The sequence below is a fragment of the Pogona vitticeps genome, chromosome 5 (assembly GCF_051106095.1).
Source record: "Pogona vitticeps strain Pit_001003342236 chromosome 5, PviZW2.1, whole genome shotgun sequence".
NCBI lineage: Eukaryota > Metazoa > Chordata > Lepidosauria > Squamata > Agamidae > Pogona > Pogona vitticeps.
In genome coordinates, this window is record NC_135787.1 from 59,879,101 (window position 1) to 59,902,161 (window position 23,061).

At 38.7% G+C, this 23,061-nt stretch overlaps 1 protein-coding gene and 1 non-coding gene across 8 annotated transcripts in view; both read left to right on the plus strand.

Annotated features, from left to right (window-relative positions):
* TENM3 (teneurin transmembrane protein 3) overlaps positions 1 to 23,061 on the plus strand; it is a 1,852,170-nt gene that overhangs the window by 1,299,416 nt on the left and 529,693 nt on the right. The window lies entirely within an intron of this gene.
* Positions 16,994 to 17,157, plus strand: LOC140707947 (U1 spliceosomal RNA). The gene has a single exon (XR_012088076.1). It is a non-coding gene; the product is annotated as a U1 spliceosomal RNA (small nuclear RNA).

A 23,061-nucleotide genomic window follows, 5' to 3' on the forward strand; every position in this document is an offset into this window, starting at 1 on the left:
GGAAGAAAGAGAGAGAGGAAGAAAATAGCAATGAACCCGTTTTTGGACCTTATTAAGGACTGCTGTAGTCTAAATATGCAGAAAGCATGGTTATAATATAGCTACCTTAACAATCTGCAAACAAGGGCTTATTGCCAATTGTCTTCTCTCTGATGGACTTCCACCAGCTGATGTTGTAAAAAGCAAATGGTTGCCTATTTCATCCTTCCCCTATGTGTTTTTGTGTGTGTGTGTCGTAGGTGCTGTAGCACACCAGCGCTGGCACCAAACCTTAAAAACCTTTGGAGACAAGGTTTGCTCAGTTGAGCAGAACAGACACCACCACAAGTGCCATTTTGCTTCCTCTCTCCACACCTTGAACTAGGAAACTGAGAGAGCCGGCTTCTTGCCACTCATTCAGCCATTAAGCTGCATTGGCTCAAACGATCGCACCACCTGAATTGATGTGAATGTTTTCAATTAGAAGCCAAAGCTGCAGAGGAAGAAATTATGGGTTGGATGGGAGGAAACTCCAGGCTAATTCACACGTTGACACATCATGCAGTCAATGGAAAATAATAAAAATATGTCCATCCCAATCTTGGAGGATTTCTTGTATTATTTGTCAATGTAGTTCCCTCATTATTTGAGACAAAGTGGAAGAATGGTAAAGAATAATATGCAATCAGTCCTTGTATTCTATAGTGTGAAATACTTTGGTTGTCAACTATAGCCACGTTTTGTTCAAATTAAAATGGTAAATTGTACATTGGAAATACAATTGACCCTCTCCAAAACTGAGTTGTACAAAATTCTACCAATTTCACTCTTTTTCTAAAGTATAACATTATTCCAACACTCTCTTGCAGTATTGCAACCTTATTTGAACACAATTCTAAACTGGGGGGGGGCTGAGAATGGGTTTTAACATAAGCACATGTGAGCATTGAGTGTACAGTATTCTCACTGCAGCTAAGACGAAAAGGAGTCATTGTCGTCTGATGAGCATTGGCATCCATGAGAATATGGATTGAAGAAAATTAAGCAGTAAGTTTAAGAACTGATATTATGTGGCAGGCTATAATAGCAGTCTTAATCTAAACAGTTTGTATGAAGAAGATACTGAGCTTTCCATTCCAGGACTTAACTAGATTATGTTTTCTAAGAACACAGTTCATTGAGCAGATTTTAGCTTAAGACAGTAATTAAACACAGTCCAATCCAGAAATCCAAGTCCAATTAAGTATTTCATTTAAATCAAATGGAATAAATAATTCTGGCTTGATTAGTTTGTGGAACACAGCTAAAGGCTGATTATTAGAACTTGAAATTGTTTGCAGGATATTTGTGTTTATCTTTACAAAATCTTTTGCCCTGCACTAGGCATGAGATTTTTGGAATTCATGGACTACAGCCCGCAGATGTCTGTAGGAATTTCCCTAGCCAGACTTCTAAGGGATTTTGCCAAAAAAAAAAAAAAGTCCCACAGTTCTTTCAGGTGTCTGTAATCACCTTTCAGCTGATAAACAATGGCTTCTAATGGACATGATGAAGATGGCTAGCCAGGGCTAAGCTCTCTGGGAATTCGAAGGCATTATGGATCTGCTGATATCTTGAGAGGCACATTGAATGGAGTTGTCAAACCTCTGTGATACCAGTGTCAAAACTCCATCTGTCTTGTCATTTGATCGTTTAGGTATTGGCTCTTTAAATCACCCAAGAATAAATGTGTTTTCTTTAATAAATTTCATTAAATTCCTCTCCTCCTCTTCCTGTTGCTACAACCTTCATTCGTCCCTATTTGGATATGTATTTGTCCCTTCACATAAGGCCCTTGCAACATTACATAGCCAGCCCTGAGGTACTGAACTCAGCACCACTTGGCTTGAATAGATCAAGTAAAGTTTTATTAAAATAGTATTTTTTAAATGTTTATTCCTAGAGTTTTAAATTTGTTCAGTACAATCCTTCACTCTCTATATTACCTCTTCCCCACCTGTCTCTCAGATTGCTTTCTTTGTCTTCTCTTTCAGTCCTCCAGACTCTAAAACGGCCCTCTCCTTGATTTCTCCAAACCAGACTCCTCTCTATGTAACTCAAGACTGCTCTCTCCTTCTCCCTCCTAGCCAATCGGAACATGTCTTACCTAGATTCCATGCTCCTTGCTAACCCCATCATATCACATACTTACCAAACCAGTGGTTCCTAACCTTGGGTCTCCAGATTTTCTTGGATTAAAACTCCCAGAAGCCTTCACCACTAGTTGTGCTGGCCAGGATTTCTGGGAGTTGTAGTTCAAGAACATCTGGGGACCCAAGGTTGGAAAGCACAGATTTAAACAATATGTTTAAACATAGCTAGACTCCTAGAGCATAATAGGCAAGGCGAGAATCAGATTCATAATGCCTTGAAGTTCCCATAGAACTTAGCCTTATCGAGCTACTTCCTTCAGCTTTGCTATGTTTAATCAAGCTAATATTTCTAATAATAGCTAGAAGTGATTGAGGGCTCCTGATTTTTTTTATTTTTATTTTTATTTTTTTGCTAAATCCACCAGTACTTTGGCTTAGGGAATTCCTGCAGATTTCTTGGGTTTGTAATATGCGAAATCTGAAAATCCTAATCCTTACCTACACTGCTTTTTATGGAACAGTTGTCGAAGCATATACATTTAACATTCACTTCCTACCACAACAACTTGTGAAATTACAGAATACATATATTTGGTTGGGTCAAAGCCGAAAGGACGCTCAGCTGCTGATGCGCCTGGAAGTCAAAGGAAAGTCCGATGCTGCAAAGAAAAATACTGCATAGGAACCTGGAATGTAAGATCTATGAACGTTGGTAAGCTGGATGTGGTCAAAGAGATGGCAAGAATAAACATTGACATCCTGGTCATTCAGTGAACTAAAATGGACGGGAATGGGCAAATTCAGACGATTATCATATCTACTATTATGGGCAAGAATCCCGTAGAAGAAATGGAATAACATAGTCAACAAAAGAGTAGGAAAAGCTGTAATTGGATACCATCTCAAAAACGATAGAATGATTTCAGTATGAATCCAAGGCAGACCTTTCAACATCACAGTAATCCAGGTTTATGCACCAACCACCCATGCTGAAGAGGTGGAAATAGACCAATTCTATGAAGACTTACAGCACCTTGTAGAACTGACACCATAGGGGACTAGGATGCTAAAGACCTCACCCGACCAGATAGTGGGATATAAATTAAATAAATAAATAAATAAAATAAATAAAGTAGGGAGTCAAGAGATAATAGGAACAACAGGGAAGTTTGGCCTTGGAGTTCAAAATGAAGCAGGGCAAAGGCTAATAGAGTTTTGTCAAGAGAACAAGCTGGCTATCACACTCTTTTCCAACAACACAAGAGGCAACTCTACACATGGACATCACCAGATGGGCAATACGGAAGTCAGATTGATTATATTCTCTACAGCCAAAGATGGAGAAGCTCTATACAGTCAGCAAAACAAGACCTGGAGCTGATTCTGACTCTGATCATCAGCTTCTTACATCGAAATTCAAACTTGAACTGAAGAAAGTAGGAAAAACCACTGGACTAGTCAGGTATAATCTAAACCAAATCCCTTATGAATACACAGTGGAAGTGAAGAACAGATTTAAGGAACTTGATTTGGTGGACAGGGTGCCTGAGGAACTTTGGATAGAAGCTCGTAACGTTGTACAGGAGGCAGCAAGAAAAACCATCCCAAAGAAAAGGAAATGCAAGAAAACAAAGTGGCTGTCCAACAAGACCTTACAAATAGCAGAGAAGAGAAGGGAAACAAGTATATCTGAATGTATCGGACAAACCAGATCGTGTGGTTGCGGATCTTGAGCCAGACATCCTGGAGAGTGAAGTCAAGTTGGCCAAAGAAAGCATGGCTAACAACAAGGCCAGTGGAGGTGATGGCATTCCAGCTGAACTATTTAAAATCTTAGAAAGGGAAAAACCAGAGATCTGTTCAAGAAAATTGGAGATATTAAAGGAACCTTTTGTGCAAGTATGGACATGATAAAGGACCAAAATGTTGGGGGCCTCACAGAAGGAGATGAGATGGCAAGAATACACAGAGGAATTATACTAGAAAGATCTGGATGGCATTCCAGTTGAACTATTTAAAATCTTAAAATATGACACTGTTAAGGCCCTCCTGTCTTCCACTGCCCCTATAGGGCTTGGTTTCCAGCCCCCTAATCATCCTTGTTGTACAATATCAGCTGACTGTAGAACTGGGAAAATTCAGTTTTCTTTAAGACTAATAAACTTTTCCAAATATATTGACCTACTTTCTTTCAATTACAATTTTAAAAAATATTTTGGGCACCGATGTTAAACCCAAACTGTCATTTTCACCCTTGTCACTGCATTCTGGCCCTCAAAATGTAAAGAAGGATGTTATATGTTGTCAAGTTGGAACTGATTATAGCAATCCTAAGGGCTTTCAAAATAAAGTGGATATTTAAGGAGTGGTGCTCTTATCCGTTCCACAACTCCACTGAGTTTCCATAGCAGAGCAGGGATTCTAACCCTGACTTCCTGAGTCCTAGTCCATTACACTATCCACTACACACTGGTTATATAGAGAAAAATATGTTAAAAAATATTCAAAGCCAAACTACATAACATTATTTCAGATATTCAGAGCCAAGAGAGATTCATGCAACACACTTTGGGAAAAAGATAAACAGGGTACTAATAATTTGGTGTTGTTGTTTAGTCGTGTCTGACTCTTCGTGACCCCATGGACCAGAGCACGCCAGGCCCCCCTGCCCTCCGCTGCCTCCCAGAATTGGGTCAAATTCATGTTGGTAGCTTCGATGACATTGGCCAACCATCTCATCCTCTGTTGTCCCCTTCTCTTTCCTTCACACTTTCCTAACATCAGGGTCTTTTCCAGGGAGTCGTCTCTTCTCATGAGATGGCCAAAGTATTGGAGCTTCAGCTCCCTCATTAAGAGTTTCTTTAGTTCCTCCTCACTTTCTGCCATCAGAGTGGTATCATCTGCATATCTGAGGTTGTTGATATTTCTTCCAGCAATCTTAATTCCGGTTTGGGATTCCTCCAGTCCTGCCTTTTGCATGATGTATTCTGCATAGAAGTTAAATAAGCAGTGAGACAGTATACAGCCTTGTCGTATTCCATTCCCAGTTTTGAACCAATAAGTTGTTCCATATCCAGTTCTAACTGTTGCTTCCTGTCCCACATATAGATTTCTCAGGAGACAGATAAGGTGGTCAGGCACGCCCATTTCTTTAAGAACTTGCCATAGTTTGCTGTGGTCCACACAGTCAAAGGCTTTTGTGTAGTCAATGAAGCAGAAGTAGATGTTTTTCTGGAACTCTCTGGCTTTCTCCATAATCCAGTGCATGTTAGCAATTTGGTCTCTAGTTCCTCTGCCCCTTCAAAATCCAGCTTGTGCTTCTGGGAGTTCTCAGTCCACATACTGCTGAAGCCTAACTTGTAAGATTTTGAGCATAACCTTGCTAGCATGTGAAATGAGTGCAATTGTCCGGTAGTTGGAGCATTCTTTGGCACTGTCCTTCTTTGGGATTGGGATGTAGACTGATCTTCTCCAATCCTCTGGCCACTACTGAGTTTTCCAAACTTGCTGTCATATTGAGTGTAGCACCTTAACAGCATCATCTTTTTAAATTTTAAATTATTCAGCTGGAATGCTATCACCTCCACTGGCCTTGTTGTTAGTCAGGCTTTCTAAGGCCCACTTGACTTCACTCTCCAGGATGTCTGGCTCAAGATCAGCAACCACATTATCTGGGTTGTCTGGGACATCCAGATCTTTCTGGTATAATTCCTCTGTGTATTCTTGTCACCTCTTCTTGATGTCTTCTGCTTCTGTTAGCCCCCTACCATTTTTGTCCTTTATCATGTCCATCTTTGCACGAAATGTTTCTTTAGTATCTCTAATTTTTTTGAACAGATCTCTGGTTTTTCCCTTTCTATTATTTTCCTCTATTTCTTTGCACTGTTCATTTAAGAAGGGCCTCTTGTCTCTCCTTGCTATTCTTTGGAAGTCTGCATACAATTTTCTGTAACTTTCCCTATCTCCCTTGCATTTTGTTTCCCTTCTCTTGTCTGGTATTTGTAAGGCCTCGTTGGACAGCCAGTTTGCTTTTTTGCATTTCCCCTTTTCTTTGGGATGGTTTTTCGTGCTGCCTCCTGTACAATGTTACGAGTCTCTGTCCATAGTTCTTCCGGCACTCTGTCCAGCAAATCTACCGGTAGTTCCTGAAATCTGTTCTTCACTTCCACTGTGTATTCATAATGGATTTGGTTTAGATAGATTATACCTGACTAGCCCAGTGGTTTTTCCTACTTTCTTCATGTTTTTAAATAGCATTCATTTAGTGTTTCTTATAACTAAATAATAACTAAATGTCAATCAGCATTGATTCTGTAATTTAACCCTTTTAGCTGCAGCTGCTTTCTAAAGTAGATAAATAAAATACATGAGAAAACAATATTTTCCAAAGTATGCTGTAAAAGATTTGTTTGCAGAACCATAGTGGTGAGCAATGTTCCTTCATTTAGGAGGAGCAGCTGCAGAACAGAGGTTAGTCAAGAAATGGTCCTTAACAAATTGCATGTACTTTGGCAGCTTGATCTCTTTTTTGTAAAGAAATCCTACAATAGTGTGTTAACACAAGTGTCTTTAACAATTGTACTTGGTGTTTGCTTCAGGAGAAACTTGTCTTTTGTTGAAACTGTTTTTAAAAAACCTCTATGAAAAGATGTAACCTTGAATACTCTGATAAATTGCAACAAAAGTAAATTGGAATATAACATTCATAGGTTTTTAAGCTGCTTTTAACAGATTTATACAGGAATAACATAGACATGTAATATATTAGTTTTGTTTTAATATTTTAAATAGCCATATGTTTTAAGAATAAATATTTATGGTGCAGTCCAGCTTGAGGTCTTTATATTTTTAGAATCAGGATTCCATGTTATGGAACTAATGTATGTAATGAGTGAATATGATTTTTTTCTTGCATAATCCACTGAATTTGTATGTTGATTATTGTGTCATAATAACAACTTTATCAATAAGAAATTTGGTTTATAAAAATATAAAAATTTCACTTGCTTAATTCTAGGTCCAATTTGGTGATTATCCTGTTACTTTTATAAATATATTTAGCTCCCCACTGTAAGTCAGTCAATATAAAATATTATCTCCCTTTCAGAATGGTAAAAAATGGCAACTTGTTGATTGGGAACACTTTGGTAGATTAAATTTATAGTGTACATAGCTAGGATTCCTTCTTTATTTCATATAGAGAAATCACTGCACTTCAGTGGTTGTTTCAGTAGTTTCACTTGATTATAAAGGGACTTTCAATGATACTGTACTATTAGCTGCACTTGGATAGCTTGTGATTTGACGACAAACCAGGGATAGAAGCATTCTACCTCTGTATCGAACTTTGTGCAGTAGAATATGGAACTGAGGGATCTTACTGTGTTTTAAGAATTTCATTTTATCTTTCAGAACAGTGGGCCATATGTTTTAGGGTTTATCTTTGAAACCAGTTAAAGGGTATTACAGCAGCTGTATTTAAATTTGTATTTCAAAATATTCTGATTTTCCATATCCCAAGATAGTAGTACAGTACCTCCCATTTAGTATAGTATCATAAGAAGTGTGCCTTAAAAAAATCAGAACTGTTGTTAATGATTTTAAAAAGTGTTACGTGGTCTTATATTTAAAATGTGGAGTTCTAAATTTATAAGATGTGTGAAAACTGGTTAAACTTTGATGTTTTTAACATCTAAGTCTAAAGCAGCATTCCCTGGAATCAATAAATTATCTTGGCTATATTTAAAGGACTTTCTTGGCCGTAGTTTGTTTATTCACTCCTTTCCTACCATAGCATTTTGGGCTTATAGAATATTGTGCTGAGATGAACACTGGAGTGGTAAATTTGGAATGTAGTCATTTGTAGGTACAGTCTTCATACCCATTTTCAAGGATAGCCCAATGTGCAGGCAAGTGTGTTGAACTGTGTGAGGGTTTATATAGCCCTCTTCAGTTATGCTTTACAATGCATGATGCCCATATGCATGGAGGAGAACATGCTAACCGTGCCCCCTTTGTCATCTCTTTAATCAGTGAAGATGAGGGGGTACTAGGTAGCCTAGGTAGCCTCTCTATATAAGTCAGAATGCCTATCTTGGGTGGTAGGATTCACATGGAGACACTACCCAAGTATGCAGGCTCTCTCTCTTCAGACAGTTATGCTTCCATGATTGAAGAGATGATGGAGAGTTTGCAGCAAGCATCCCATCAACACTTGTGGGTTTGCACATGCTTTAATGTGTGACTGAATAAGGTATGCATGTGTTAGTTCAGAGAGCTCTCATTTTTATCAGCTCCTTTGTAAAGCTAAGACTTTTTTTGTCAGTTAACCAGTTCTCACACAAATATAAAGCAAGTCAGGATTGTTTTTGACAGATGGAGGACCAGCAGGAAGAGAATAACCTAATATGAGATGTTGGTTTGCAAGATCTGAGTACAGCTGTTAATGATATGACAGTTTGGAGGTCATTAGCTCATATAATTAAGTGATTTGATTGCACATAGCATCTCTGGAGTTTCTTCTTAACTACCAGACAATTGTATAGTAATAAGATGGGTGCAATGGTTGAAACTGTGCTAGGATATAGGCACCATAATTCTGCTAACATCGAGTAAGGCCATCCCCATCCACAAAGCAAAACAATATTCTCAAAGTTTAAACAATTGACCTTCTGAATAATTGTTCTCTGCATACCTGGAGCTGATTTCACCTTTGAAGACTTGTGTCAGCAGCCTAGTGTCAGAAATCTTGAGAGAATGTTTAATGAAAACAGTTAGGGCTGAGACAAACACAGTAGCTCTGTACTTTATATTGCAGAAATATTTTGAATATGTCTTACAAAATTGTGTGCTAATTCTCTGGGTATACAAGGCTCTCTTTCTGGAGGACTGTAACTCCATTATTTTCTTTAAAGTAAGCTGGGTTTTTTACTTTTCAAAGAAAACCTGTCTTTTGATTGTTTCTGTAACTTTTTCATTGCCCTACAAATATCTCCCTTTTCTGAGCCAGGAAGCTACAATAATGTATCTACTTTGGTGCACTCTTGCTTGTAAGCCTTTTCTAGGCATGCTCAGTGTATAACAAAGTCACTGTTTCTTGCTTTTGAAAGGCCTTTTTTGAGGGTCAGTATTTCAGCCTCTGAAGCCTGGACTCATTTCAGGCTTCTCTGAACACAAGTAAGATTGGTCTTTTCAGTTTATCTGATCTGTTTTAAATCTGGGGACATTTAAGGTTGTTTGTTTCTGCAAGGGGGGGGGAACAGTTTTACTTTTAAAAAATAAAATGAAAAACCCATTGTCTATACTTCCCCAAATTTGGCACAGAGCAAGATGTGTCTGTCTGCTACATTTGTGCCAGTTTTGGTGCTGGTCTGAAGTCCAGTTTGAAAGTTACAACATTCTGTTTGGACTGTCTCTACTTTTAGAATTGTCTTGTAGGATGTTGATTTGCTCTGCTGTACAATAACATCATTGCACTCTCATGCAGTGATATTGATGTATGGAATGTTGATTAATTAGTTTGTTAAATAATGTATTCAAATTGACTAGTGTTTTTCAACTACAACATGTTGAAGTAAATTAAAGCTGGGAAACCTTTATCAGTGTTATAATACTCAAACTGACATCTGATTCCCATGGACAATAGATACAAGTCTGGAAGCTGCTCTAATTCTTTCCAGTCTTTACATTTATTGATTCTTTTGTAGACCTGTTTTATCCAATCTATTACAAATGGCACAAGTTAAAAGTGTGAAGTTTATCACATTTGACCTGAGGCACTTGGAAAACAATGGGTTCCTAGCGTATGTTCCACCATTCCCAGGGTATTTTTTTAATCACAGCAATTTTGTCTAGGGTTTTAGACAAGTTTGAAGTGTTGTCTTAATTTAAAAGGAGGACTTGTTAATTTTTGGCTTGACTTAATCCTTTGTGAGTTTAAAAAAAAGGTTTTTTTCCCCTTACAGCAAGTCAGTTCAGCTAGTATTTGTTACTGTATACATTAAAGGTTTTTATCAGTTTAGTTGGCCTGTGTACTTGAAGTTAACTTTGATTCCTAGATAATATTACAATGTCTTTGAAATGCTATTTTGTATATTTAAATAATTTGTGTTACACTAAGTGTTTGTGAACATAAGTGAAATACCTTTTCTTTGTAAGATTTTTCTGCCACCATGTTATAAGAAATACTAGTAAAGTTTCTATTTATAATCTCTCTGCAGAAATATCAGTACAATAGGCTTACTGGAATTAGCATAATATAACATTTTTATTATATGCACTTTTTCAGTGTTACTCCTTTTCTGCATATCCTTCACTGTTAAACATACCATATAAATAATTGATAATAAACAAACAAATCCTACTTTTGCCTCTCTCTGTTCTTCTTTGAATTTTAGGCTTTGAAGTTCAGTAAATAATTTATAGTACTATTAGAGCAGACGAATCAAACAGTATCCTTGATCCGAGTTGTTTTTGCCCTTGTTTCTTAGGAGAATTTTTGAGTGATCTCTCTGGTTGGTGGATGAACAGAACGATGGAGAAAACATAATTATATATTGCAAAATATAATTGAGAAAATTGAAATCTGCTTCCTGGTAACTGTAAAATAATTTCTGTGTTTATCTGCATATGTATAAATATACAGTCTCGCCTGGAGAATTTCTGCGTACTTCAAAATTGCTATGTCATTTTTTTGGGCAATAAATATATTAACTAAATTTTGAGAATAGAAGTCTTAAGTGTGTAATGGGAATTTTGACTATGAAACTGCAAGAAAAACTCCTGAAAGCAGATTGTTAAACCTGCTTGCACACACCTAGGTTATCTGCTAATCAGATTAAATAGTCACCTCAGACTTGTGCCTCTGGACAAGATAGGAGTGAAAAGGGGGAGAAGAAGGAGAATGAAAATGAGATAAGAGGTTGACCCAGTTTTAGTGGCCTTTGGTTCTGCTATCTTGAGCATCCACTGGATTACCTGCAAAGGAATATGGTTCCCATCAACCTACAGTCCCTGCTGTGGCCCCTCCAAATGTTTTTTTATATATATTTTTTTCTGAAAATGGAAATTTTAGGTCTAAAGGCCTAGTCCCAGAAGGCTGTATAGCTGTAAATATATTGTGTAGAATGGTTATCCTATCTCGGTAAGGATATCTCCATCTGACAAAAATGCAACCAGAATGAAAGGATTTAAGCAGTTATTTTGTTTAGAAATTAAGAGGGGCTATTAGTAATAATTGAGTGGCATCAATTTGATTCTGATTTAATGGAAACTCTTATCAGTGTTTCCGAGGTACAAAGAACTCAGAAGTGGTTTAATGTTCCTTTCTTTTGGTGGTGTTTCAGGACTGTGCAGCTTGCCTAAGGCTACACAGGTTGTCTGTTCTCCTAGGAAGTACAGTGGGGAATCAGATTTCTAACCCATATAGTCCAATTCAGTATCCAGCCACCCAAATAGTTTAAGGGTTTTTTTACTGAAGAAAAAAGAGAGATAAAATGAAATAGAGGTATTACAGTATGAATACGTGTCGAGGAAATGGACTTCCAGAATATACTAGAGTTTAATGAAATTGTTTATTTTGTTTTGCTCTAAACTTGGAAGGTACAAAAGAAAATACTGTTTCTTTTCTGAAAAAGATGTGATGATGCCATCAGCCTTATATCAATACAAGAAGTATTACATTGATTTAAGGACAAAGATTTTATTACTGGTTATCAAGCATAGTAACATGTTCCTGAATGCGAGTTGTTAAAATGCTTACAAAGGAGTGGAACTCTTGCCTTCATACCTTTCCCAGAAAGAAAGGGGGTAACTATATTAGTCTGGAAGGACCATTGGGCTGCAGAACAGTTCATCTGTTCTTAGCTGCTCAACTCTGCCTGTTCCTTGATCTTTTGCTTTTGGGGGTCCAATCAACTACACTGGATGTCATGCTTGAATGATCACAGCTTGCTTTTTCTGACTGAATAGTGCATAGAAGAGCATTGGGGTAGGCATAATCAAGACCTGCATTTATGTGTTGTTACTGACTAGGCAGATGTTGCTGGAGAAAAAAAAACCCTTAAAAATCCATATTAGTGGATTTTATTCTATATTAATCCAAACAGAAGAGCATAAAAATGTTTCCAAGTTTTGGAGTTCTCCACATCTCATTATCAGGCAAGATGTCACAAACATAAGTGGAGAAGAAGAAAAGAAAAACTGATAGAAGTAGAGAGAATGGCTTGCAAGGCTTATCAAAGTTAAGGCTTTGCTTGTACGTGGAATCTAATTAGTTCAGTCAATATGCATGTAAAATAAGAGCAAGTTGCCATTCATCTTCAGTTTATTAAACAGCTTTAGTCCACATTTTACTTAATTACAGCATTTCCAATGTTGAACTCATCTGTGTGGGTTCTGTAACAAACAACATCAGTAAAAACTACCCATTTCAGTATGGTGGATTTTAGAGACTGTTTTGCAACTGATGTAATTCTCCCATGCTATACACTCTTTTTCTTTCTTTCTTTCTTTCTTTCTTTCTTTCTTTCTTTCTTTCTTTCTTTCTTTCTTTCTTTCTTTCTTTCTTTCTTTCTTTCTTTCTTTCTTTCTTTCTTTCTTTCTTTCTTTCTTTTGTAGTTGCTGTTTTTATTAATAGAGAATATAAATGAAAACTGCTCTCCAGGTTTTTGTTAAAGAAGACAAAAATGTTTAGGTAAAGGTTCCCCTTGACAAATTCTCCAGTTATGTCAGACTCTTGCACGCGGTACTCATCCCCGTTTCCAAGCCATAGAGCCAGCATCTGTCGGAAGACAGCTTCTGTGGTCAGGTGGCCAGTACAACTAGACACGGAACACTGTTACCTTCCCACCGAGGTGGTACCTATTTATCTACTTGCATTTTACATGCTTTCAAACTGCTAGGTTGGCAGGAGCTGGGACAAGCGACGAGAGCTCACTCCGTCATGTGGATTTGATCTTACAACTGCTGATCTTCTGACCTTGCAACACAGAGGTTTCTCTGGTTTACCTATACAGTGGTTCCTCGCACAGCGAGGTTAATCCGTTCCGGATTAACCCTCGCTGTGTGAAACATCGCTGTACGGAAAGAAAAAAGCCATTGGAATGCATTAAACTTAGTTTAATGCGTTCCAATCGGCTGATTTACTTACCGTACAGCGATGTCCTTCTATGGCCGGCAGCCATGTTCGCACCCTCCCCTCGCTTAACAAGGGCGCGAAAATGGCTGCGATCAGCTGTTCCGCGGCTTCAAAATGGCCGCCGGAACAGCCGAAATGGCCGGCCGCAGCGTTTTCGCGCCCTTGGTAAGCGAGGGGAGGGTGCGAAAACGCTGCGCGCAGCCATTTCGGCTGTTCCGGCAGCGTTTTCGCGTCCTCCCCTTGCTTACCAAGGGCGCGAAAACGCTGCGGCCGGCCCTTTCGGCTGTTCCGGCGGCCATTTTGAAGCCGCGGAACAGCTGATCGGCGGGTCGTAAAGCGAAGGTCAGTAAGCGAACCGCTTACCGTCCTTCGCTCTGCGATTTTCGCCCATTGGGGGCATCGCTGTGCGATCACATTAGCGATCGCAAAAGCGTCACCGTAGAGCGAATTCATCGCTCTACGGGGCGCTCGTTCTGCGAGGCACCACTGTATACAAGTAATCCTACCTCTGTAGCTGGCCATCTGTCACACACCCCCACATCCTCCAGTTTGGAAAACTGTTGTGTGCACACTTACACAACAGATGGTAAGCAAGGGGGCAAACAGCTTGTGTGTTTGGTCTGACACATGCTTTTCTTCAATAGGATTTTGGCCAATTTTATATGAAAAGAATTAAATATTTGTAAGTATAGAAATGTACTGTTCATTTTTGATTACATCACCACTCACTACCATCACCTATAAAGTACACTGCAAACAAACTAACATTTCCCAGAGGAAAGTTTTAATGTTATAATGTCACTTTTTAAATATGGCATTTTGAAGTTATTGGAGACCAAAATTTAAGAGCATATATACGGTATATGCATATATGCATAAATTGCAACACAGTCTTCTTCCACCTTTAACACAATATGTTTCAGATTAAATTAAGAGGGGATCTTTTGCATTCACGACCATCAGAACACAGCTTCTTTAATCAAGATAGGTTGGATCTAGGTTTAGGTATGTGCAGAGTTTAGGTCTTTCATTTCTCTTCCTCAATGTAGCTCCTTGTGTGTTTTTTTTAAACTTGTATGAGTTTCCTGGAGCAAATTTGCTAGAGCAGTCTTAAAGTAAATTATATCAAATTCTGACAGTCCCCCCTCATCAGGTGAGTGTGGGGAAGTCTTGGTTGCAGATTTTCTCTGTTGCTTAATAGTCCAGTTTCACAATCTTGACAAAAGGGTTCCGTTTCTTGTCTCATTAAAAGATGTATTGGACAACTACAGGTACTAATTAATATTTCAACTGGGGAGTCATAACAAGCAGGTCATCTGTCACCCAGGTGTCATAGAAATGCATTATAACATAATATCCAGATTTCTGAAATGGAGATCATCATTAGTAAGCCCACAGAGGCCAACATCATCACAGATTTGTCCCACTGGATATACACATGTTCGTTCCTTGTATTTTTCCTTGTATCTTTGATGCACATGTAGGTTTGTGGCTGCAAAGTGTTTTCCATAGGTTCTCAAGTCTAGTTTATCTATAGGTAACACATAAATCTTTGTTACTTTCATCCAGGTACTGGGAAGGGTCAAAAGCATTGTAAAGTAGACAGTATTCCATTTTATCGCTCAGAAGTCTCTGCAACTGACGAGGAACTTGGGAGAAGGAGGTGGTCTGTTTCTCATGCCTGATACAAAGGAAAGATAGTCCCTTTCAAGTTTTCTTTTTCACAGAAATTGAAGAATCCTTGTGTTTTGTATTGGACATTTAAATTTTATCTTTTGTGCTTCATGATATAAGAAGGAAGGTCTGTATGGTGAACCTGCATTACTATGACTTAAAATACAGTTACCGTATTTTTCGTTCCACAAGATGCACCTGACCTTAACACGCATCTAATTTTTAGAGGAGGAAAACAGAAAAAATATTCTGAACCAAATAGTGTAATAAAATATTTAATAAACTATAACAGAATAACATTTGAACCATGTAAAGTGAACAGCAGTCAACAGTGGCATTAAGCACCATTACCACTGTCATTAACAAATGGAGAGACTTAAAGGTTTGTGTACTCTAGTTTATGTACCATAAATTTGTGTACCATAAATTTAATTCAAGTACATATAGACCGTTATCAGCCATTGATAAGACATATACCACGCTACCTATATTTTACATTTCCTTTCATCCTGCTCCTCCTCCTCATGCTTATAGAAATATCTCAATGACAGATGAGATTGTTGTGCAACTCTGCCCAGCTACAGCTCAAGCCTATATTAAGTTAGAAATGGTTTGGCTGATTTGGCACTGCATTGAGAGGACCCTTTAGTTGTGTGGAGGATAAATAGTGGAATTAAACTATTTAACAGCTGGTTTTCCTTATTTACTTTAGGTTATGCAGAAGAACAGCAACACAAAGCTTAACTTGATCCCATTCACCAGCAGTAGCACATGCTCAGCATAAGACCAAATCTTGGTTTTCTGACATAATTGAATGTTTATAGCATGCAAGGCACAACAGGTTATTCAAGACAAAGCCAGGAACAATGTTCTTGGTGAGCAAAAAAAAAAAAAAAAAAAAAAAAAAAAACCAGAATACAAACTATAGTAGCTAAAATCAGGAAGCAGGTACTGTAATCCAATTAGAAATCACGAAGAATTGTGATTTTCTTAATTTTCAAACTACTGTATCAGCAAATGTAGTATGTGCTACGGGCAAGAACTCTGTTCCAAAAACACTAACCAAATAACTGCCCTGTCTCTGAGACCTTGTGGCCCTGCTCTGATTTAGATACATCAAAGAGATACCACAACCATAAGGACTTGGAAACAACTAAAAGTAAGAGTGAATTTTGCTTTCCCATGTATGCAGGGTTAATTTGTGATCAGCAGCCAAGTTTGTGTTCTGGCTCATAAAGCACAGTTAGTTTCCTTGCTGCAACACCCTTTGGAAATTCTCTATCAGATGCCCAGAACTAGCTGAAAAGTTTGGAAGTCAAATCCAAATTTCCCATAGGAATGCATTGAAAATTAATTAATGCGTTCCTATGGGGGGGAAAAGGTCAGAAACTTAAAAAAATAAATAAAAGAAAATCACCGGTACTGTAGACTGAACCCGACTCCTCACAGTGCCTTGGCAGCCCCCTCCGGACAACTGAAAAAGAGCACCAAACAGCGAAAAGCTGGCACCCAGCAGGCAGCCGGCAGCCATTTTGTGCTATTCTCCGCTGCTCCTTCCCCCTCCCTCTCCCTGCCTAACAGCTGATTGGCGCTGATCTGAAAGGCTTCCCAGGCAGCTTTTAAAGCAAGTATGCACAAGCAGGTTTCAACTCAAACGGAGCACCTTTTCACTCAGGCACTAACCCCAAACAAGCAGCTTTTAAACTAAATTTTACATTTTAAAATGACAATATCAGGCAGTCCCAGGCAGTCCCAGGTCTCTCTCCCAGCTCTCTAACCACTTGGACTAACGAGGAAGCAGACAAGCAACCTCTTCACTAACTGAAAGTTTGAATTTCCTGCTTTCCCTGCCTTCCCTGCACATTAGGTATGCTAATATCTGTGCACTGGAGGATTGTGGGAGGAACACCCAGCCCCTGATAGGGGTCCCACGGGGCACCCCAAGCTCTCTTGGCTTGTGGCGGGACTGGGGCTGTGCAGCCCTGTTCTGACCGGGAGGTGCAGCCAGGGGGGTCACCATGCCTGGGGGGGCAGGGCACAGAAGGGGACAGGAGGTACAGGGGCCTCTCCAACTCATACCTGGAAGGGGAGATACCATGATCATGAAGGTGGTTTCCCCAGGGTGAGGCTCATCCATTGCACTTCGGGTGTGCTGTTCCCTGTGATTTCCCCAAATGTGGGAAAATTAATTGCCTAATTTGTGGTAGTGGGGGACTGTGTTTGTGGTTTCCCCTGGTCTTTTGAGAATCAGTCTTTCCCGTTTGGTCCTTGGCTGTTTTCACTGCCCTTTGCCATTTAAATTTGCTGCCATAGGCCTGTTGGCCCTGCTGGTTTTCCAGGTGGGCTCCAGGAGGCAGAACCTGGAAAGCCAGCAGTGCAGATGGCAGAGTGGTGAGGTCCAATGCGGCTGCCATGGCAAGCAGCCTCTGGTGCCAGTTCAGAGGCCTCCCAGCACGGTGGTGGGAGGCTTCTGGGTGGTGGTGGCTGAACCCTTTTTGACAGTATTCGGTCCATAAGATGCACATACTCCCCCACACACACTTTTTTGGGGGAAAAAACTTTTTTTTATGGAGCAAAAAATATGGTAGCTGACACAAATAGCTCCCATTTTCAAAGCTCAGAAATCCATTTTGTAAAGGGAATATAGTGGAATGAAAAGAATAATTTCATGTTGCATTTGATTTGTGTTTGCCAAACAAGAGATCCATCTAGCCTCTCTAGAGCGGTGAGTGGTTTCCAACCTTGGTTCCCCAGGAGTTCTTGGATTAAAACTCGCAGAAGCCTTCACCACAAGCTGTGCTGACCAGATTTAGCCAGCACAACTAGCTTGCTGGCCAAGAATAGAATCTTATGGATATTTTACAAAAGATTCTTATGGACATTTTACACAAGATGCTACCTGGATTTCTTGATCACCATATGTTTTCTTGAAAAAGGCCATCTGTCCAGATCAGTCTCTGTCACATTAGGATACAGTTTGTTCTCACCAAAGCCTTGCTTAACACTTTCAACATGGGCATTTGTAATAAATTATATCCTTTATATGTGAGACGTGGGTGCTGCTGTAGGTTAAACTGCAAAACCTCTGGGCTGCAAGGTCGAAAGACCAGCAGTTTGAATCCACATGACAGAGTGAGCTCTCGTCGCTTGTCCCAGCTCCAGGCAATCTAGCAGTTTGAAAGCATGTAAAAATTGTGAGTCGATATATAGGTACCACCATGGTGGGAAGGTAACAGAGTTCCATGTCTAGTCGTGCTGACCACGTGACCACAGAAACTGTCTTCGGACAAACGCTGGCTCTGCGGCTTGGAAACAGGGATGAGCACTGCACCCTAGAGTCGGACATGACTAGAGAATTTGTCAAGGGGAACCTTTACAAGTGTTCACGACGAACAGATAGGCGGGGTATAAATGGAATAAATAAGTAAATAAATGAAATAAAATTTACCTTTACCTATATCCTTTTATAATTAGAGATTTGTGGTTTCAATTAAAATAGCCATTTTCTGTTCTGCATATATGTATTTTACCTTCCTGTAAGCAACTGGTGAGTCAAAGTAGAGTGCAGGGGGGAGGCATAAAAGGAGATACAAAGACCAAGGTGGTATGTTTTAAAGATACCAGTCTCAACTGTTATTTTCCATCCCTTCCATCATCTTAAAGTGGACAAACCTATACTCATAAATGTGGATTGTAATTTTGATAGGTGCTATACTTTGGCAATCTAGTCCTTACTTAGAAGACTGAAAAATGCCATTCTGCATTTACATTCTGCATATATTCTTTGAAAAATATATGAGCAATACCAAAAACACATCATTATATGATTAAGTATTAGGGTTAAATAGTCAGAACTCATTTTACTACAATTGATTTGTTTGCATGACTTTGGCTTGCCTTCTCTGTACTAAATGGTAATGGGGAAGTAACATTTTGGCTATGTAACTGAAGGTTTGGGGTTTCAGGGCAGGATGTGTCTTAGAAAATTCTTTTGTTCTTGGTTCCTTTTCTACCTATGCTGTTAGAGTAACCCTTAAAGCAGCTGCTTGTATTTCTGCATGCTCGTTATGTTGATTCTTATCTATGTATGTAAGTAAAAACCTTGGAAATCTGTTTGCTAAATCATGTGGTAAATAGTCTTGCTGATGACTGCAGAGTTGCTTTGGGGCTGCCATTGTTAAGCACTTATTACAGGAATCCAACCGGGCAAATTAAGAAACCTGTGTGTTTGCTTGTTATTTCAAGACTTTTATGCTTGGCTTCTGAAGAACCCCTTACAGGACCTCATGACCTAAAAAAGGCTTGCTGTTCCGTAGTCAGGGATTGCCTTGTGAAATCTGAATCACTGACCTGGCAACAATGAAAATGATTACCTCCAAGGGAGAGTTTAGCTTTTGTTATTCTTTAATGCAGCCTGTTTGAATGTCTAGTATTTAAAATATTTGTGCAAAATTACTATGCAACATTCACTGTAGTTTTATAACAATACAGTACCAGATATGGCTGAAAGTGATTACGTGATTTTCTAAAACAGTCTTGCAGATTAAGATATTTAATTAATATTTCATTGCAAATAGTCTTTACTGGTTTCTTCATTTGCAGAAATATATTGTGAACTATATGGATATTTGTAAGCAAAATTTATTTTATACTGGATAGAAAATATATTTATTTTGCACTAGATATAAGCTATGAACGTTTACTGGGTTATGGGAAAACATAATGGATAGGAGTTATTCCGGTGCATGAAATAAAGAAGCTTCCCTCCTCTTCAAATTTTTGATTGACAGTGAATTACTTACTTTACCAGCGTCTTTTGTAGGAGAGGAGGTAATAGTTAAGGTTCGCTGAAATTGTATATTTAAATTTTTTATTCTTATTTTTTCCACTTAAAAGAACTCTACACAATGATTGCTTTAATATAAGCTGTGTTCTAGTCTAATGATCTTATTTATGAAATAATGATTATAAAATCTAATTCTATATTATGAGACACAAAATTTATATAATTTTCAAAAATGTGTAAATAAGGTCTGACAATTCTTGAACTGAGGCCTCGATTTTATGGCATTCCTTAGGCTAACGTACAGACTATTTTAGGTTAGTTTTTCTGTCTTCCCCAAAATTAGTAGTTCTTAAACTTGAACTGTATCTCAAGAGATTCAGTATATCACAGAAGGGAGTACACCTCCTCACATTTTATAAATATTTTAGTATATCTTTTCATGTCACAACACTGAAGAAATGACACTAGGCTACAATGTAAAGCAGTGAGTATGTGTATAACAGCTTGTATAACAGTGTAAACATGCTGTCCTCACAACATAAAGCAACACATAGCCATTAATGTCTAAACCGCTGGCAACAAAAGTGAGTACACCCCTAAGTGACAATGTCTAAATTGGGCACAAAGTGTCAATATTTTGTGTGGCCACCATTATTTTCCAGCATTGCCTTAACCCTCTTGGGCACAGAGTTCACCAAAGCTTCACAGATTGCCACTGGGGCCCTTTTCTACTCCTCCATAACGACATCACAGAGCTGGTGGATGTTAGAAACCTTGTGCACCTCCACCTTCTGTTTCAGGATGCCCCACAGATGCTCAATAGGGTTTAGGTCTGGAGACATACTTGGCCATGTCCTTATTCTGCTTGTCTGCAGCAAACTGCAGCACTCATATGTCATGATGCATAAGAAAGCAAATGAGGGCTTTCTTGTGCATCATCTTTAGAAGGAGCTTCCTTCTGGGACAACAGCCCTGGAGACCAATTTGATGCCGTGTGCAGCGTATGGTCTGAGCACTGACAGGCTGACCCCCCAGCCCTTCAACCTCTGCAGCAATGCTGGCAGCACTCACACTGCTTATAACCTAGAGGCCAATCTTGATGTAGAGCAACAATTTGTTTTTTCAGATCCTCAGATAGTTCATTACCATGAACTGCCATATGGAACTTCCAGTGAGCAGTCTGGAGAGTAAGACCGATAATACCTGGTCCCCCTTCACACCTGAGACTTGTGACACTAACGGGTCTCATGACACCAGGGAGGGAAAATGGCTGCTTGGGCCCAATTTGGATGTTGTCACTCAGGGGTGTACTCACTTTTGTTGCCAACATGTACTGTGACATACTGAAGCAGAGCATGATCCCGTCCCTTCGGAGACTGGGCTGCAGGGCAGTATTCCAACATGATAACCACCCCAAACACACCTCCAAAATGACTAGTGCCTTGCTAAAGAAGCTGAGGGTAAAGGTGATGGACTGGCCAAGTATGTCTCCAGACCTAAACCCTAGAATAAAAAATTTAAAAATACAATTTCAGCGAACTATAACTATTACCTCATCTCCTACAAAAGATGCTGGTAAAGTAAGTAATTCACTGTCAGTCAAAAATTTAAAGAGGGAAGCTTCTTTATTTAAAGCACCAGCATACCAGTATATGTTTTCTGACTGAGGTTATACTGGAAACTTTTTTACTTTGCTAGATGATCTTAGAAGCCCACTTCAAATCTCCAGGATTGGTTTCAGCATTTTCTGTGACTGGTGCTAATTTCTTCAGAATAGCAATCCCAACCATTGTACCTCTAGCAAATTTCTGTAGATGACGTTGAGCCCTTATCCTTCTCTCTGAAAGTACTGTATTCCCTTCACTGGGAGTGCCAGTGAATAGAGGATTATTGAAGGTGGAGTAAATTTAAGAAATTATCTTTGTGAAAAATATCTTTGTGAAAAATATTTATTAAGATTATAGCAAGCAATAATTGACTTGAGGGTTAAACTGAGTCTGTCTGAGTAGTGAAATCAAATAAATTGAAATCAGATCTACTCAATCTTCTCTCTCTCTCTCTCTCTCTCTGTATGTGTTTGTGTATCTGTGTATGTTATGTGACATAAAGCAGTTTCTGATTTGTGGTGATTCTAACTAATAGAGTTTTTGAGTTCTGTGAGATGTATAAGAAGTACTTCCCCACTGCAACTCCCTGATAAGCTTCTGTGGTGAAGCAGGGATTTGAATCCCAGTCTCTTGGCTCTGAGTCCAACATACTGCTGACTACACTACACTATAGTGGCTCTTTAAGTTGTTTGGAAAATTGGAAAAAATATGAAGTAATAAAGTACATAAAGCAGAAAAGGTATAGGCTTTGAAAGAACCAAAAAAATGGTCTCAAGCAGGAGAGGAACACAATGAGTTCTGTCTCTGTAGCTGGCAACTACTATTAGCATTACATCATTTCTAAACAAGACCACTGTGAATGTCTTGAAACCAAGAGCCTTGTAAGTGGCGTGCTGGCAAGTCTATGTGCTATTCCTCCCCCCTTACGTTCCTCTCAGTTCATTTGTGGAGATAGGGGTTGGAAGTAAGATTGAATTACTTTACTCATTCTCCTTGTACTTTCACATCCCAGATTTGCCCTTTCATCACACAGGAGAAAACTGAAAATATTAGTGTAACTGTTTATAATTAGAATTACAGATGGTTTCTTATATTACTGTTTTAATAGTTAAAATAGTATTAAATAGATGCAGTATTTCTTTCTCTTTATTTGATCTTTTTAAAAAATGTACCATTCTTCTTTCCCTGTATTTTAATGGACAGATAAATACAGTTTCCTTCCTTCCTTAGTAAAGGTTACTTTCCCACTCTTCATCTATTCAGCTGAAGCCTATCATTATCAGCTCCACAAGATAGGGCACTGTCCTTCTTTTCTCTGTAAATGCAATGTTTCTATTTATTATTTTGGCAATTTTGGCAACATGCAATTTAGGCGAAGAAACCTTTTGCTGTTTGCAAAATATTATAGGATTCCTAACATAGAAAGATTGGTAGGATGATCTCTGCAATGGGTTAAATAACAGTTTCAGTGTCTATTCACCAGCTATTGAGAAATACATTGCATCAGAAGTAGATTGTTTAGTAGCAAAGAGGGCAAATTATTATTATTATTATTATTATTATTATTATTATTATTATTATTATTATTATTAAATGAACACAAAAAAGCTAGATGTTTGAAAGATCAATAGCTGAAATATTAAATACTGTACTATTTTTTATTGAGTTTACAATGGAAGTTTAATGATATGCAACTTCCATCTCCCATTGTTGAAGATACAGTGGGGTCTCTACTTAAGAACTTAA